We start from the raw sequence: 18684 nt of genomic DNA on the forward strand, positions 1-18684 counted from the left end.
AAACAGTCATCAATGTGCATTATATACTTTCATTTTGAAGTTCTAGCAGTGTGTTCCATTTTTTTCCAGCTTAACATCTTTCGGACAGCAGTGGATGCATCATGGACCAGCAGCAGTACGTCACAGGACAGCAGTATGTAAATCGGTGGTAAACTGCTGTAATGAGATCCTTCAAATTCCTCCCCAGGGCCCTGTCAGTACAAACTGTTGCCATCCGTCTGGACCCAAGCTCCAGAGCACAGCCTGCAATGTATAGCATCTTTATTGAGTAAGCCGTGGAGGAGCCATTTCAATTAATACGTTTTTGCAGGCTCTCAAGTAAGCTGAGTAACAGCGTTTCTGCCCTTCCCTCCCCATTGCACAACTGCTATCTCCGGTATTTTTAGACATTGGTAGTGAGTGAATGGAAGACTCTGACTTATCTTTGCTGCTGTCATCGGGCTTGCAGGTATTTTTAGAGGACAGCAGCAGCTGTGAAAGCATTTAACGGTCTTTCATGAACAATGACACCCATGGTGCCCTAGGGCCAGAACTGAGACACACTGGAGACTGTGAGGGGTCTGAGAAGTGTGTACACCACAGTTTAGGCCGGGAGAAGAATGAAAGAGTGTGCAGCACTAGTGTTGATGGGATCTGGAAAGGTATGCAGGCACAAAGGATGAAATAAGACACACAAAAGGAGAACTTTTTGTGAGGCTTCTGATCAGAAAGTGCATAAAGAAATAAAAGGCAGAATGGAATGAGTGCAATCGGGTCAGATATTTAAGAACGAAGAACATCATAAAGCAGGAAGGCAAGAAAAAAGGAAAGTGGTGAAGAGGTCTCCTTCCAGCTGAGATAAAACGGTTCTTAGGACCACTTGACAGAGGGCACCCACCTCTCTAACCACGCAGGCAACTTCAAGGACCGTCAAGATCCTGGCTAATGGTTAAATAAGCTGTTGAGAGGAGGAGTTGAGCTCGTACATTAAAGTAAGTTCCTCTTTTATGGCTTTCCCTATCCTAGTCCTTACTGAATATCTCATATCATTTATACATTTCATAAAAAATTTCCTTAATGCACAATATGTACTACCGGAGGTGAAAGTAATGCTCTTACCAAACTTTTGCTTCTCAAGTACTGTCAGTAACCAAGTCAATACAGACCTGAGATGCACAAACAACAAAGATGAGCTTCCAGACTGCAGACAAGGGAAAGACCTTCTTTAGGGTAGTGACAGCTGTAAGCTGGAAAAAAAAGTGCACTTAAAATTTCTTAAAGCGGAAGACCAGGGGAATACATGTGACTCAGACGGTGGCAGGTAGCTAGTCTGAGGAGAGAAATCTCCAGCTGTCACAGCCTTGTTTCTCTGAACAGGTGCCACCATGCAAAAGAGCAGCCTTAGCGGGGGAGTGAGGATTTCACAAGAAGCAGACTTCGCAAGGAGCAGAGCAAATGAGTTTTTTGTTTTCCAGTAGTAAAGCCTTACAGAATCACTTTGTTAATGGCATATGAGAGGCTGACAGTAATATCGGAGGGTTCTGACACAGTATTCACCCCTCAGGGCACATGACAACATAGTAGTTTTGTCACATATTGTGGTCTGGATGGACCACTCTTGGCAGTGAAGGTGAGGTAGAATACGTGGGAATAGCTAAAATTAGAGCAGGGTACGTTGTGCCTTACTGTCAAAATGTGTCAGGGACCCTAGGCTGGGGGGCAGGAATAAATGTTCACTTTGTCTAATACATCTCCTATAAATTACATACATATTACAGCACATTTTATTCATGCTATGCTTAAGGGAGTCTAATAAAAAAAATGCCTATATATATTTAAGATAGATGTTCCCATGATGGGGGAGTTAGGCAGTGAAAATGGAAGGTCAGATGAGGCTGTTCAAAGATTATGATGACATCACCTCGTACATATTTATTTACTTAAATATTTGTTCATTTATTTTTGGCAAGATGACACTGTACAGTAATGCTGACAGCTCTGTAGCTTTAAATCATTTGGGTTGCACCTTTTATTCTTTGTCTAGAATTTGATGTAAAAAATATATCTCCGGAAATTTTAACCTAGCAATTGTTGGATACTAATTTTCTTGGCCTCAAAACCATAGCTTTAAGGAAGTAGGCTTGGGATGCCTTCAACAGATTGAAAAGTTAAGAAATGCATTGTTTCTATTTCAATATATTTATGCTTAGTTGTAATACTGTATCTCATCAAAACATTTTCCAATGAAATGCTACTAAAGAAATCTGCAATAAAAGGGTGTTTTAGTAAAGTCAAAATGTTTTTGTGTTTATTTTTTTCACCAGACATAGAATTCAAACATAAATTTCTATCCAGTTGTATGCACAGTTTTTAGTGTGAAATGAAATTTTCACAACATTCAAAGTACCACTTACTTATTGCTTAACTGAAGAAAATAATATTTGAGCTCCAGTTATGATACTGGATAATGTGGAAAAACCGTGTAATGTTTACTGGTGTGATAGATTTGCTGATTGCTGCAACTTGATAGGGGGTCATCTAGAAGATATTTAAGGACTCCTGTTAGTATACTGAGTGAGTATAGATAGATAGATAGATAGATAGATAGATAGATAGATAGATAGATAGATAGATAGATAGATAGATAGATAGATAGATACGAAGGACACTATATGATAGATAGATAGATAGATAGATAGATAGATAGATAGATAGATAGATAGATAGATAGATAGATAGATAGATAGATAAGAAAGGCACTATATGATAGATAGATAGATAGATAGATAGATAGATAGATAGATAGATAGATAGATAGATAGATAGATAGATAAGAAAGGCACTATATGATAGATAGATAGATAGATAGATAGATAGATAGATAGATAGATAGATAGATAGATAAGAAAGGCACTATATGATAGATAGATAGATAGATAGATAGATAGATAGATAGATAGATAGATAGATAGATAAGAAAGGCACTATATGATAGATAGATAGATAGATAGATAGATAGATAGATAGATAGATAGATAGATAGATAGATAGATAGATAGATAGATAGATAAGAAAGGCACTATATGATAGATAGATAGATAGATAGATAGATAGATAGATAGATAGATAGATAGATAGATAGATAGATAGATAGATAAGAAAGGCACTATATGATAGATAGATAGATAGATAGATAGATAGATAGATAGATAGATAGATAGATAGATAGATACGAAGGACACTATATGATAGATAGATAGATAGATAGATAGATAGATAGATAGATAGATAGATAGATAGATAGATAGATAGATAGATAAGAAAGGCACTATATGATAGATAGATAGATAGATAGATAGATAGATAGATAGATAGATAGATAGATAGATAGATAAGAAAGGCACTATATGATAGATAGATAGATAGATAGATAGATAGATAGATAGATAGATAGATAGATAAGAAAGGCACTATATGATAGATAGATAGATAGATAGATAGATAGATAGATAGATAGATAGATAGATAGATAGATAAGAAAGGCACTATATGATAGATAGATAGATAGATAGATAGATAGATAGATAGATAGATAGATAGATAGATAGATAGATAGATAGGAAAGGCACTATATAATAGATAGATAGATAGATAGATAGATAGATAGATAGATAAGAAAGGCACTATATGATAGATAGATAGATAGATAGATAGATAGATAGATAGATAGATAGATAGATAGATAGATAGATAGATACGAAGGACACTATATGATAGATAGATAGATAGATAGATAGATAGATAGATAGATAGATAGATAGATAGATAGATAGATAGATAGGAAAGGCACTACATGATAGATAGATAGATAGATAGATAGATAGATAGATAGATAGATAGATAGATAGATAGATAGATAGATAGATAGATAGAAAGGCACTATATGTTTGATAGATAGATAGATAGATAGATAGATAGATAGATAGATAGATAGATAGATACAAAAGGCACTATATGATAGATAGATAGATAGATAGATAGATAGATAGATAGATAGATAGATAGATAGATAGATAGATAGATAAGAAAGGCACTATATGATAGATAGATAGATAGATAGATAGATAGGAAAGGCACTATATAATAGATAGATAGATAGATAGATAGATAGATAGATAGGAAAGGCATTATATAATAGATAGATAGATAGATAGATAGATAGATAGATAGATAGATAGATAGATAGATAGATAGATAGATAGATAATTTTTTTTTAAAAATAAACTTTATTTAGCTCAATAACAAAAACATGAACACAGCAGTAATATGCAGTTAATAAACATGCTGTATTACTCCACTACTATTGCCCCGTACACTCCTTCTACTCCACACATAATATTACAGAATTTCCATAATACATAAGTAATTCATCATTTGTACATTATATCACTACTCCCTGTATATGCCTCCTAATTCACACATAAATATAAATAATTGTCCCTAATAAGTACACATTTCATAATCAGTTTACTCCCCCTGTACTAGTCTCCTACTCTGTACATCACTCTCCATTATACACACAGTACTGTGTTCCTCAGGACGTCTCCTGTTCTATGCTTTCAACCATCCAGTATTTAAATATTGTGAAGGACATTTGGAGAAGTCACCACCCAGTCACCAACTTGTCCCTCTCAACAGAACACAAAACACCCCTAAGCCCCCATAAATCACAGAAGGTCTGCATGTCTCCAATGAGGTGGTGGTAAGTGAATTCCAGCTTCAATCGGCACTTCACCAGTACTTTAAACATCAGGAGCACATTGGTGGTCTTTGAGGTTTTCTCTTTGTTCCTCCTGGTTTTGAGGATTGAGAGTTTTGCTTGGCCCAGAAGATAATTGCCCAGCACACACTTGTTTCTCTGTCTCAGAGTATACTTAACACCAAAAATAAAGCAAACAGGTGACAATGACAGTCCTATTCTATCAAAAAGAGTCTTGAGAAATGTAAAAAGTGGTTCGAGCCTTTTGCGCAGTTAACAAAAAGGTGAAAGACAGTTTCTCGCTGTTGACAAAACGGACAACAGTCTGATGTTTCCGGTGAAATAATCGATAAGGAGTTGGTGGCGAGAGCCCCATGAAGAATCCTCCATTGTAGGTTGCCAATTCTTTTTTACAGTGGGTGTTTGTAAAAAGTTAGATAGATAGATAGATAGATAGATAGATAGATAGATAGATAGATAGATAGATAGATAGATAGATAGATAGATAGATAGATAGATAGATAGATAAGAAAGGCACTATATGATAGATAGATAGATAGATAGATAGATAGATAGATAGATAGATATATAAGAAAGGCACTATATGATAGATAGATATTTTAAATAGACCTTTATTAACAATTATAACATAATTGCAGTCAAATTAACAGCCAAAATTCAAGAACATTTAAAAACAAAGTTTTTCTACTCATTCTTTAGTATTAGACATTCATTTTCTGTGAGACATAAAACTTCATTTACAGCCCAGATTTCTCTAAAAATATCTAATTGATTAATATGTTTAAAATATGCAAATTCAATCTTCAATCTCCTTTGAAGGAGGACCTTAAACATTAATAGAGCATCAGTGGTTTTCAGATCTTTATCTCTATTTCTCCTTGCTTTTAAAGTTGCCATCTTGGCGTGGACTAACAAAAAATTGCAAAGTAAACATTCTCTTTTACAAATTCTTGATACAGACATTCCAAAAATATAACTGAGTTCATTAAATACAATTCCCAAATCCATCAACAATAAAGCAAGGAAATGCAGCAGTGATTGTAATCTGGTACAATACAGAAATAAATGATAAATCAGTCCATCCATCCATCCAGTCATCTCCTTCAAATGCACAAAATAGGATACTTTAAGACACCAGTCATACAATTCTTTTTTTGACAAATCTTGGAACAAAATTCCATTTACAGTATGTGATTAATTTCTAAAATTGAGTTTTTAGGCCTGATAAAAGCTTTTACATTTGGTTTAATTGTAGCCACTTTAATTTGACACACCACAATCATCACCTGTGCAGACAATAGATAGATAGATAGATAGATAGATAGATAGATAGATAGATAGATAGATAGATAGATAGATAGATAGATAGATAGATAGATAGAGAATATTAACGATACATTGACTGGCAGCAGAAAAACACGGAGGGGAGCAGCTGGATTAGTGATGGTGGGAGGAAAGGTCAAACAGAGGAAGACAAACAATGAGAAAGAGGACTGGTGGCAAGGAAACAAAACCTCTCTGAACTATCAGATGGCAGAACAAGTATCTCATGACACAGATGGAACCCATAGTGTCTGAAATCTGTCAAGATTTTTAAGGGCAGGTCAGGGTTCATGAGTGTAATGATTTCAGAGTTCATTGTGGCCTCTTGAATCAAACCTTTGTAGAATTGCACTTAACTCCAGGAGTGTTTTGCTAGTGATGTTTAATGGCTGCTTGGACTCAGGGAGGTAACTTTTGAATGAATGTTTGCTAGGAAGATTTTTTTAACCTGTCCAGATTTCAGCCAGATAGCCAAAGCAAAACCTGTATAGCTAGGCCTCCATTCGTCAGTTGAAATCAGTGCTCGTCACATTTCCCCTATATTTGTTTTTGAATAAACAACTTATTCTGGTAATATCTTAGACTTTTTGGCAGTTTAATCCTGAGAGGTACAAGCAGTTAATGCAGAAGGGCCACAGTTTGCTGAACTATACTGCCAATGCTTTCTCTGGTAAATTGAGGTAATATGTCTCATTTAGTTAATTTTTGAAAGTCAGCACACTTGATGATAGTGTAAAAACGTGATATAACAATAATAGGTTTCGTAGCACTTGCCTTGAGGCTAACACTTGAATCAATTAAGCTTTGTTTTATGTAACACTGTAGAGTTAATACAGAAATAACAGTTCTGGAAATGAAAGATGATACTAGAAACAAAGCTAAAAGCAGCTTTCAACGCTTTGGGGTATAGAGAGGACCAGCTGGTCAAGACGTAAGTTGTGTCAGTGACAGAAACATATTATTCATTTTTTGTATGTTTATAATGTGTTATTAATTTTAGTATTAATTGTATTGTTATTTTCATAATGTTATTTTATTACCATTTTGTTTTCATGTGCACTGCCCCCAAAGATTTTATTTTCCTATATTAAAGTGTGTTATGCCATAAATTACATTTTCATTCATTTCATTCTGTGACTGTTTTGCAGCATGGGTCCTACAGTGCAGCCATCTTACGTATTGTTACAGTCTTTTGCTAGTGATGTGGGTGTGTTGCGTGACATCACATGAACAGAACTATGATGTCATCACACACATTATTTAAGACAGCATGCAGCATCCTTAATATTGGGATTCTTACTAAAATCTTCACTTCACATAATGATAATTATTAATCAAAACATGTTCTTGTATGGAACATTTGCTCTGTTTCTTGACCTTTATTGTATATCTGACTTTTGAGTATTGAGTTTTGCTGATCACATCTCTGGCTCTTTGCTGGTATCTCTGACTACTTGCCTGCACCTGATTATGTTTTAATGTTTCCCTGCCAATTGGTATCCTTACTAGCTTAGACGAAGCTTTAAGGTGCTTCCCATAAAACGTCAGCATTAGGACCTCCGTCTGTTTCCTTACTACATGCTGGATTTGAGTTTCTAGTTTATTTTTGTCATACTTTGTATCTTTCCAGTACTCTGGCCTTCTGCTTGGCCTTGATTTTGTCTGCTTTCCACCTATTTAGCTACCCATCTTCTGGACGTAATTCTTTTCCATCTCTGTGTTCTAAATTCTGCTGCCTCCAGGATCATAACAAATACCGCCATTTTGTGCTTCTAGACTTCTATCTATCTATCTATCTAATTTTTGTGCCTAGTTGTTACTGTAGAAACACAAGACATGTTTGAGAATTATTGTGAGATTGAAGAAACAAAACCAGGATATGGCCAAAACAAACCCAGGGATCAAAAATTGGAAAACGTAACCAACAAGCAAGATGAGAATCAGAGGTTAGGGGCAAACCGAAATTGTAACAAGAAGCACAAACCGGACACTAGGGCCTATTTAAAAGAGAAACTCACTACTGCTAAAGAGAGTGTTTTCTTTGATGTGTATCCAGCGAGGGATAATGTACACACATATAAACACTTTTGAATCCATGGCATCCTCACTGTTGTCATCTGACATCTCCAAAAGGCGTCATCTAAATAAAGAAGACAACATGTGAATAAAAATAAACTTCATATCAAATCAAAATAAAAATAAACTACAGAAACTGAATCCTTGGTTAAAATAAACATTACATGCAAAAAATATGCATATAACAATACATTCATATAACCGTTATGATGCTGCATGGTTGCTATATGTACCATGTGACCAATGACATCATGGCAGCCATGAGAAATAAGATGACCTCTTGCATCAAACTTTAAATAACTAAAAGAATAACTTCACGAAAGTCTTGTACTTGAAGAAGCAAAAATTTTGGTCTTGATTTAGTTTCATTTTGACTTTTTATTTAGCCTTGGAGTGTTTGTAAATGATCTAATTGTGATAACTGCATATCCACAGCTGGCATCTTCTTGTACCAGGGCTTCAACAGTCATGAAACCGAGATGGGCTACAGCAATGAGGACACAAACAAGAATGGTTCATTGTACAATCCATTCAAACAGACAGTGTCCAGATGATTAGTGCAGCACAATGCAGTTCAGCCTTCTTTAAATAAATAACCAGTAAATAATCCAACAAATACAAGTGCTCTTCTGTGGGAATCAAGTCAAAAACCAAAGAGATAAAATTAGGTTACCTTTCTGTTCCCTGAGCCTCAATGCCTTTATTTCCAGTCTCCTCCTCAGTCGCCCATCAGGTCTCTTAGGTGAGGCTGAGACACCAGCATGCATGGTCATCCATTAAACGACTTTTGTCCCAGTCACCTCAGTAGGCCCAAAGCCCAGCTCCATCGTCCCACCACCCTTCCATTGACATCTGTAGGATGACCCTAAAAGCCATTAGGCTGCCCCTGCTCCCTGGAAGATCAGAAGCAGCAGACCTTCCCCTGGACCATCATTCTTCTCACTCCACGCATTGCCTCCTCCCAGATTCCATGCCTCCTGTCCACTGCACTGGCTCGTATTCCCAATCTCCTCTGTTCACCAAATTCTCCTCCCAAATGTTTCTCTCTTTCTATTGTTGATCTCTGTTTTTTCCTCTGTCCTGTTCAGGCTCTTTATACGTTATGGCTGTATGGCATTTTTTTTACTGACATGCAGTATGTCAATGAGGAACAGCTGAGATGTTAACAAGCAATCAGCTACATTCCCCATTGAACACCCCACAGTGACACAGCTTTCCAGCAGCATGCACCCGCACCCACACCCACTCCCACACCCACCAAGCCTGAATGTACTGCTGTTATTTAAAAATCCCCCACAGCACCACACTAATAACTTATGTATCAACTTTTGTTGTTGTTCTGAAAAGCCCCTTAAGAAGACCTGAATTCATCCATATCACTTACTATATCAAACTGTTCGACAGAACACACCATTTGTCTTATTCAAATACGACATGTCTGGAATTTATACAGCAGGTATTCCAAGGAGTTTTGTAGGTAATTCTACATGTGACAGGTTAGTCAAAGCAATCAGGCTGGCTGAACTGTAATGTGATCACTGTGCCCAGTCTGAACTTTAAATTTGGGACGCAGTAGGAGTGAGAAATACAGGCAAGATGTGTAACTTAAAATTCAGGTTAGTTAAATACAACATCAAGGCTGATCCTGGAGAATGTTATTGCATACTTTTGCAACCTAAGAATGTTAATTGAAAGCATTTTTATATCTTCAAGAGCAGCAAAAAAAGAATTTGTATCAAGTTTTCTTGATTTCTTTAACAAGCTTCAGATGTGCTTCTAAAATCTCTGAGGATGACTTCAACAAAGTATAGCCGTATAAGTAATATAATCCTTTGCGTTTGGTGGGGGTTAAGATGGGGTTACACAAATACATGTTGGGCCAATGATTAATGTATATTCCAAGTTTATTGCACTAAATAAGACGCAAAAAGGTTGCAAGAAATGCAAGATTGAGATTGCGCAATGATCATCCAAATCACTCGTGTGAGAATGGCTGCCGAGACCAACAAGCGTGTCGTCCTCCAGAAAAAGTGCATAGATCACAAATTCTTTAGTGAACTGTAACTTTCCATAAAATGTAAATGATAATAAATTTGTGTATACATTTATGGTAGTAAATGACTTAAACAATTACTATAACAGATACAAAAGAAATCCAACAAAATACCAAGCACAAAACAATAAACATGACACAGTCCAGTTTCACAGGTGCAGATGATAATGGTGTAGTTATGAAATGAAATCCCCTGTGAAGAGCCTCTTGGAAATTATGAAAAGTTTTGTCTTGCTGTGATGCCAATGTATATGAAGATTTATAGAAGTTTGGATTACTTTCCAGATGAAGACATTTTCCAACCCAAATAAAATCACACGAACAAGTGGACACACGACACAAACATAAATTCAGAGAAAACTAAAATTTAATGGGCGTATTTGTAATCCAATTGTGTGGTGAAGTGTTATAGTTTACTTTTAAATCTAGCACCCTCATTCTTCACCCAGCAGCCCTTGCGACAACCTCCAAGGCTGCCCAATGACACAGTACTGTACTCCCGGAATTGCTGGGATTTGTAGTCCATTTAAGTAACGCAGCTACAGAGTCATCTGCGGTTTTCCACAATAGGTTACAACACTCACAAAATAACCTCCATGTAATTATTGATTACAAACTCATGCATAGGCAGATCTGCAAATCATAAACCCGAGAATTACAAGGGCGAACCTCTACTTTACTTAGGTAAAGTGAACGATGTGACATGGCTTTGCCAGGCTCTGTCCCTGTTTTCAGTTTTGCTCCTTATAATGTGTTTATTAGAACATTAGAACATTACAACAATCTAGACAAGAACAGTCCTTTCCACCTAATTCTTCTAAAAAAATGTCAAATCTAGTTTTAAAATTCCTGTCAAGTCTAGTTTTAAAATTCCTTACTGTCTACCACACTACTTAGTGGCTTATTCCAAGTGTCTATGGTTCTCTGTGTAAAGAAAAACTTCCTAATGTTTGTGCGAAATTTACCCTTAACAAATTTCCAACTGTGTCCCCTTGTTCTTGATGAACTCATTTTAAAATAACTTTTAACTTTTGATCCACTGTACTATTTCCCTAATGTATAACTTGAGCATAACCTTCTTGGACTTGTACTCCACACATCGTGCTATATAACCTAACATTCTATTTGCCTTCTTAATGGCTTCTGAACAATCGCAGGAAGTTGATAGCATAGAGTCCACTATGACTCCTAAATCCTTCTCATAAGGTGTACTCTCGATTTTCAGACCTCCCATTGTATAATCAAACCTAACATTTCCACTTCCCTTGTGTAATACTTTACACTTACTGACATTAAATTTCATCTGCCACAAATCTGCCCAAGTCTGTTTGCTGTCCAAGTCCTTCTTTAATGATTTAACGGATTCCAAATTATCTGCCAATCCACCTATCTTGGTATCATCTGTAAACTTAATCAGCTTGTTACTTATATTCCTATCCAAATCATTTTTATGTATTAAAAATAGCAGCGGCCCTCGCACTGACCCCTGTGGAACACCACTCTTAACATCAGCCATTTCTGATAAAGTTCCTCACACCATCACCCTCCGCTTCCTGTATCTGAGCCAATTCTACACCTATCTACAAACATCACCCTGAACTCCCGCTGAATGCCCAACTTCTCATGTAGTACCTTATCAAATGCTTTCTGAAAGTCAAGATAAATAATATCATATGCTCCACTTTGATCATATCCTCTTGTTCCTTCCTCACAGAATTCCAGCATGTTAGTAAAACACGACCTCCCACTTCTAAACCCATGCTGACTATTCAGAAAAAATTCCTGTACTTGCCATTTGCTGCTCAATCTTATTCTTAATAATTCCTTCCATTAATTTTCCTGTGATACATGTTAAACTTACTGGCCTACAGTTGCTTGGATCTGCCCAGTCACCTTTATTATATAACGGGATATTAAAGATGATCCACTGTGGCATCCCCAAATGGGAGCAGCTGAAAGAAGAAGAAGAAGAAGGTTCAGTGAGAGTAACAACGCTAAAGCAGCTATGGTATTTGGAATAGTTTGGCCATTTCGTGGACCATTATATTGTTACAGGTTAATTACAATCAGATGGTTAAACTAATAAACAATATGCGATTCATTTCATTTTACTGTATATGATAAAGCCGCGTCAGGGATGTGGATCTAAAAAAGAAAGGGAAACCACACTGGAACAAAAGCACTGCTTTGATGCTGGGTGTCGCCAGTTTGCAAAACCGAGCGGAGAACTTGTGTACGCCATGGTTTGAGCTAGTGTGAAAATGTGTGTGGCCTTACACCAAGTTTAGGTTTTATACATCGCGATTTGAGCGTGGAAACGGGAGTACACAACATTTCTGTGCGTATGCACTGTTTATACATGAGGCTCCTGGTGATTTGTTTGATTTCAGCCTATTTAATCTGAGCAGTACTTCTCCCTCTACAATTTCTAAATCACTCACTACCTCCTTAGTAGTCCTGTTTACCACTGGGAGATTATCCACTTGCTCACTTGTGAACACCTCAGAAAAATGTAAGTTTAGAGTGTAAACTATTTCACTGTCTGTATCTTTTAATTCCCCTTTACTCTTTCTGATGCACTTCACCTCCTCCTTGACTGTTCTGTTACTACTAAAATACTGAAAGGATCTCTAATGGTTGTCGTTTGCCTTATCTGCTATATTCCTCTCCAACTGGCTTTTAGCCTCAATGATATTCTTTTCTAATGGTTACCCTCATGTTCTCATAAGCCCTACAAATTAATTTTGGAGTTATTAGTCTTTTATGTCTTATACTGTTTTTTCCTTTGCAGCTTCTTTTTAACTCTTTATTAATCCACTGCAGAGTTTTTTTTTCATTCCCTATTAATTCCAAATTTAGGTATGTATCTGCCCTGCATTACATGTAAAACATTTTTAAACCTGTTCCACTGCTCCTCGACTGTCTCCACCTTTAAAAGTTTATTCCAGCCTATCCTTTATTTTATTTTATATTATTTTTTTTTTGTAAATAATTTCATTGTTTCTGTTAATCATTTTGTTTTTGTTAATTTATTTTCTTTTATGTTTAATTGGTTTTAAATTAGATTGATCTTCTGTATGGTTTGGTTTGGTAAAGATTTTCTTGTCTGTTAATATTAATGCATTTTGTCATAGGAAGTGAGCCTCTAGCAACCCTTTTTAAAGGCACTTAGTTTCTCCGTGTGTTTTTTTCCTCTTTTGCTCCAGTTTTTCATTTCAGTTTACTTTTCTGGACTGTTTGTTGGAGTTTCTACCTTGTGTGTTTGTTTTGTCGCTGAGTGTTTTTGCCCTTTTGTGTATTTATTTTTGCCTTCTTAATGTTGTTTTCTTATTTTGTTAATTTTGGCCTTTTGTGTTAGGTTCATTTTGTTAAATATAGATATTTAATATAAACATAAATATGTGTTTTCTTTGGGACATGTTTAGTAATATATGCCTATGATGTTAATTTGGGACTTTTAGTCAATTTAGGCCTTGAACAAGTTTTGTGGAACCATAAGATCAATATTATCAATTGTACGTGTAAAATGAAATTCCTACTTGCATGTACTCATCAACATGCAACATGTCACCACTCTTTACTGCCATAAGCAGTATTGCTACCATTCATAAATTAAGTCACTTATCCAGACTAGGGTGGTGGGGACATTGAGGCCTATCCCCAATAGCACAAGGTGCCAGGCTGGAAACTTCTTTCTTCCTTATCTGATATAACTATCGTATCTCAAAGTTTCAGTTTTAATAAGAGTGTAAATTGTGTCATGCTCACACAGGTAAAAGTCACAAGAAAAGGAGTAATGGACCACAAAATAAGACTTAGTTAATGGGAAAGCAAAATCTAAACCAGGAGAACCAATAAGACTGTCATCAAAACCAAATCTAAACCAAAATTCCAAGCCACAAAATCAGAAAAGCAAATAAAACACAAACAGTCTTTAATGTATTTTGTGGATGGTTGGAAGGAAAACAGGATGAGTCTCTGTGTTCCTTGTTGAGTCCCTGAATTGTTGAGGTGCTAGCCAGGTTGACCCTTTTAATTATAACATAAATACTCAAAAAAGAGAAAAAAAAACAAGTACCCGAGAGCACAAAAGAAATCCAATATAAGTAGCGTTCCTGGCTTTTTAAAGTAAAGGTCTCTTAAGAGTGAGTTTGTCATGTGAAGAACCATGCTTTGACATGAAGGGGTGGGGTTAGTTGCCCTTAAGGGGCGTCCTCTTGCTACTGTAGAGGAGAAAAAAGACAACAAGGCTAGATACAGTGCCCCCTTTCACCCCGGATTTGTATCACATACCTTTAATGAGCCTGGAAGGTGTTCCTCTAACACGCCTGCATAACAATCTGCAATCTCAGCTAGCGAAGTGATGTAAGGTGAGGTCACACGCGAGTGCAGTCAGGTCATTACTGAGGTGACAATACAACTAATGGCAGCACCTATGAAAAATATGCATGCTGTTAAAATGATAGAAAATAATTTTAAACAATTGAAAAATATCTGTCAGGTACCCCAACCAATGACAAAAATGAATTCTACACTATTCAAAACCTCTGTTGGATGCAAAAAATAGTGATATAATATGAAAATATTTCCATATTAAATTAAAGACAAATACAATTCACAACAAAGTGAAAGTATTTCCCACATTTTATTTTTACAGCATGGAAACATGTTGTATTAAACAGTCCTGCCAGGGTTTGTTTTGACCACTTGACTGTTTCATGTATCCATTTCTCATATAATTTGGTCTCTTGTTTCTCTGTGACATGCTGAAGATTTCTGTAGACATCCCATTATAGTGGTACAAGCAATGTTTCCTCTCCCTGAGGGTGTAGTACTAATGACAACAATCACCATGAGTCTGTCAATGCATTTTTTTTCAGTTCTAGTATTGGATACAGGGTCCCCAAATGTTCTGATCCAATAGCATTTTCTCCAAACACATCCTTCTCCACTACTTGGTCCCACAGGTTTTAACATATGGCCACTGAACGTTATTTCCTAGGTTTAGGTTTAGGTTTAGATTTAGGTTTCTTTATTTAGTCATGTTTACCCAAGAAAACATGAAATTTGCCTTCTCAGTTGCATCTAATAACAGGTAACAGACAGAATGAAATAAAACAGACAAATAGAAATAAGAAATGTTAAGGTAAGGCAGTTAGATAAAACATATTTACACCAAAAAAAAAAAAAAAAAAGGTTACAGGATATATATCAAAACCTTAAACATTATCTCCGATATTTCTTATTGAAAAGTCGTATGGCACTAGGAAGAAAGGAGTTTCTGGAGCGATTTGTGTGGGTTTTCAAAGCAACTATCCATCCTGATTTACTGAAGTTTAGTTCTACATGTAATGGATGTCTGTCATCAGTTGAGATGATTTCCAGTTTCTTTAGCATTGCCCTCTGACACACACTAGTCAAATCACCTACATCAGACCCAATAACTTTAGCTGCATACTTCGTAATCTGCTGGAGCTTTTTTGAGTTTTGGTTTGTCAGACTATTAAACCAGGCAATGAAACTGAAAGTGATCACAGACTGGATCATACTGCGATAGAAGGACAACATGAGGTCCTTGTCTACTTTAAATAGTTTGAGTTTATGGAGGAGAAATAAGCGCTGGTTGCATTTAGAAAATAATTTTTTTGTATTTGTATTCCATTTAAGATTGTTATCTAGGTAAGTTCCTAAGTATTTATATTCATTCACTATTTCTACCTCCTCTCCCAGAATTACAATAGGTGAACATACAGATTTCTGTCTTCAAATATAATTTCTTTGGTCTTTTTTACATTCAGAGTGAGAGAGTTTTTATTGCACCAGTTTACCATACAGTCCACTTGATTTAGATAGTGGCTTTCATCCTCCCCAGATATGCATCCTATGATCATGGTGTCATCCGCATACTTAATAATGGAGCAGTGGTCATTGTTCTGTCTCAGGTCACTTGTGTACAGAGTAAACAGTAATGGTGATAAGACACACCCCTGTGGACTTCCTGTGTTTGAATGAATGGCTATTGAAAAAGTGTCCTGAACTTTAACGGTCTGTGAACGATTTAAAAGAAAGTTCTGAATCCATAGTGTGATAAATGGGTTTACATTCATACTGTTTAATTTCCCAATCAGTATATGAGGCTGTATAGTATTGAACGCTGAAGAAAAATCCAAAAATAGTGCTCTGACATATGAACCAGGCTGATCAAGAAAGGTATAGATTTGATGTAAGATAACAAGCAGAGCATCTTCCACACTTCTGTTTGCACAATAAGCAAATTGATTGTTGTCTTGAAAAGACTTTGTCTCTGTCATTAAAATGTTTTTCACCAAGTGTTCAAAGCATTTCATTGGAATAGATGTAAGTGCCACTGGTCTATAGTCATTTAAACAGCTTGGCCTAGAAACCTTAGATGCAGGGGTAATGATTGATTGTTTCCACAGATTTGGTACAATACCACAGGTCAGAGACCAGTTAAAAAGCAAATGAAAAACTGGGGAGAGCTGCTTAGAGCAAGACTTTAAGAGCCGACCTGATATGCCGTCTGGTCCCACTGCACTATTTGTTTTGGCCTTCCGCAAGCCTTTTTCCACTTCAGTTAAACTGAACCCAATCACAGCAGAATACCTGGTGTTTTTATAAAGCATTTCCTTTATTTCTATTTTGGGTGCTGAAATCACTTGTTTCAAATCTGGCATAAAAATTATTCAGTTCATCTGCTAAAAGCCTGTGGTCTTTGTCAGCTGGAAAATCCACATTCTTTTTAGGGCCCAGTCCTATAATTGTTTTAGTCCCTTCCAGACCTGCTTTGGATTGTTATCATTGAACCACCTCTTGATTTTTTCCCCATACATCTTTTTATTTTGTTTAATTAACCTATTAATCCTTTGCTGTAAAATTCGCTTATCTTCTAACTTATTTTCTTGATGTGCATGTTGCTTTTGCAATAGTAATGCTTTAACCTCTTTAGTGATACATGGCTTACTGTTTGGGTACACCTTGACAGATTTTTTCTTAATGATCATAGACTCACAGAATTGAATATTTTCGCTGACAGTATAGGCGGCCTCATTCAGTGACTGTGAGGATGTCAGCATATCCCAATTTGTACTGGAGAAGCATTCCTGCAGTTCCTCTACACTTTCCTTGTACCAGTTTTGTGTTGTTCGTATGGCTGGTTTTTCTTGTTTCAGTTTCTGTTTGTACTTCGGGAGAAGATGAACAACTACGTGGTCAGACGCACCCAGGGCTGCTCTGTGATGCGATATGTAGGCATTAGGGACATTTCCATAGCACTTGTCCAGAGTTTTGTCCCCTCTAGTGTTAATATTCACATATTGATGGTAATTTGATAATACTGACTCCAGACTGCATAAATTAAAATCACCCATCACAAGTTTGAAAGAACCAGGTGATTTGGTTTCTAGTTTATGAGCAGTTTCAAGAATTGGTAGATAGTATGGACGAAGTCCGACGGTGAGTAATTCAATATTTGGCGTGCAGATGTGCTCTTTTTCAGTGATATTCCTGCACCACCTTTTGTTAATGTAAAGGCAGACCCCACCACCCGTCTGCTTACCAGAAGCTGGATTTCTGTCTTGCCGTACACAAACAAATCCATCTACTTCGACTGCTGTATCCGAGTCTGTATTCTTAAACCAGGTCTCCGTAAAGCACATCAGACAGCTTTCACGGTACTCGTGGAGGTATCGCGCAGATGCTCTCAGCTCGTCCAGTTTATTTCGCAAGGACTGTGCGTTGCTCATGATGATGGTTGGCAAAGGTGTTTTAAAACTTCTCCGTCTCAGACGTACTCGTAGTCCACCTCTTTTTCCTCACTTTCTGGGTTTCAAAGATTTTAATTCATCCGGTATATTAGTAATACACGGGGAGTAACTGGTAGCTGGTCTCATAGATAGCAACGCATCCCGGCTGTAAATGAACAGCGCTGGCCACACACCTGGGATTTCCTGCGCAGGTAGTGCATTAGTGTCCCGTTGGATTCCAAAGGCGATAATGATCAAAAATAAGAAACCTTCGCAAATGTTGTTAAGCATTTTATAGAAGTAACTACTTGCAAACTAGTAAAAAGAAAAAGAAAATAAAAAGAAAACAATTTTACACGATTTAAGAAAAAAAAACAGGTACAAAACACGGAGAGATGCACTGAGAGGTCTGCTACAGAGCAGCGACCGGAAATAGATCACTCATACCAGCATATGTTCAAGGTAGCTGGCAATCTATGAATTTTCAGTGGACAAGTAGTAGGCAACTTGTTCCCCATCTGTTTTTTTTAAATTGTGCAATTTGTAAATGTAATTACATTAAATAAGTTTAATTAAAGTTTAAACTGGGTTTAGGACTCACAGTTTCACTTTCTAGGATCACCTGAAATGATAATGCCCATGCAATAATTTAAGCTCCATTTGATAACTTTTGAGATGATGGAATAATTTGACAGAGTTTAGAGTTGAAG

General features: G+C 36.5%; 1 protein-coding gene across 3 annotated transcripts in view; it reads left to right on the forward strand.

Annotated features, from left to right (window-relative positions):
* The first annotated feature begins 481 nt into the window (after positions 1 to 481).
* Positions 482 to 18684, forward strand: part of obsl1a (obscurin like cytoskeletal adaptor 1a) — a 144244-nt gene continuing 126041 nt past the window's right edge. For 2 of the 3 annotated variants that reach the window (XM_028807562.2, XM_051931188.1), the window contains exon 1: positions 482 to 971. The gene's annotated coding sequence lies outside the window, so the exon portion shown is untranslated. The remainder of the gene's footprint in view (positions 972 to 18684) is intronic. The other variant, XM_051931189.1, reaches the window with a different exon arrangement.

The sequence above is a fragment of the Erpetoichthys calabaricus genome, chromosome 8 (genome assembly GCF_900747795.2).
Source record: "Erpetoichthys calabaricus chromosome 8, fErpCal1.3, whole genome shotgun sequence".
Lineage (NCBI taxonomy): Eukaryota > Metazoa > Chordata > Cladistia > Polypteriformes > Polypteridae > Erpetoichthys > Erpetoichthys calabaricus.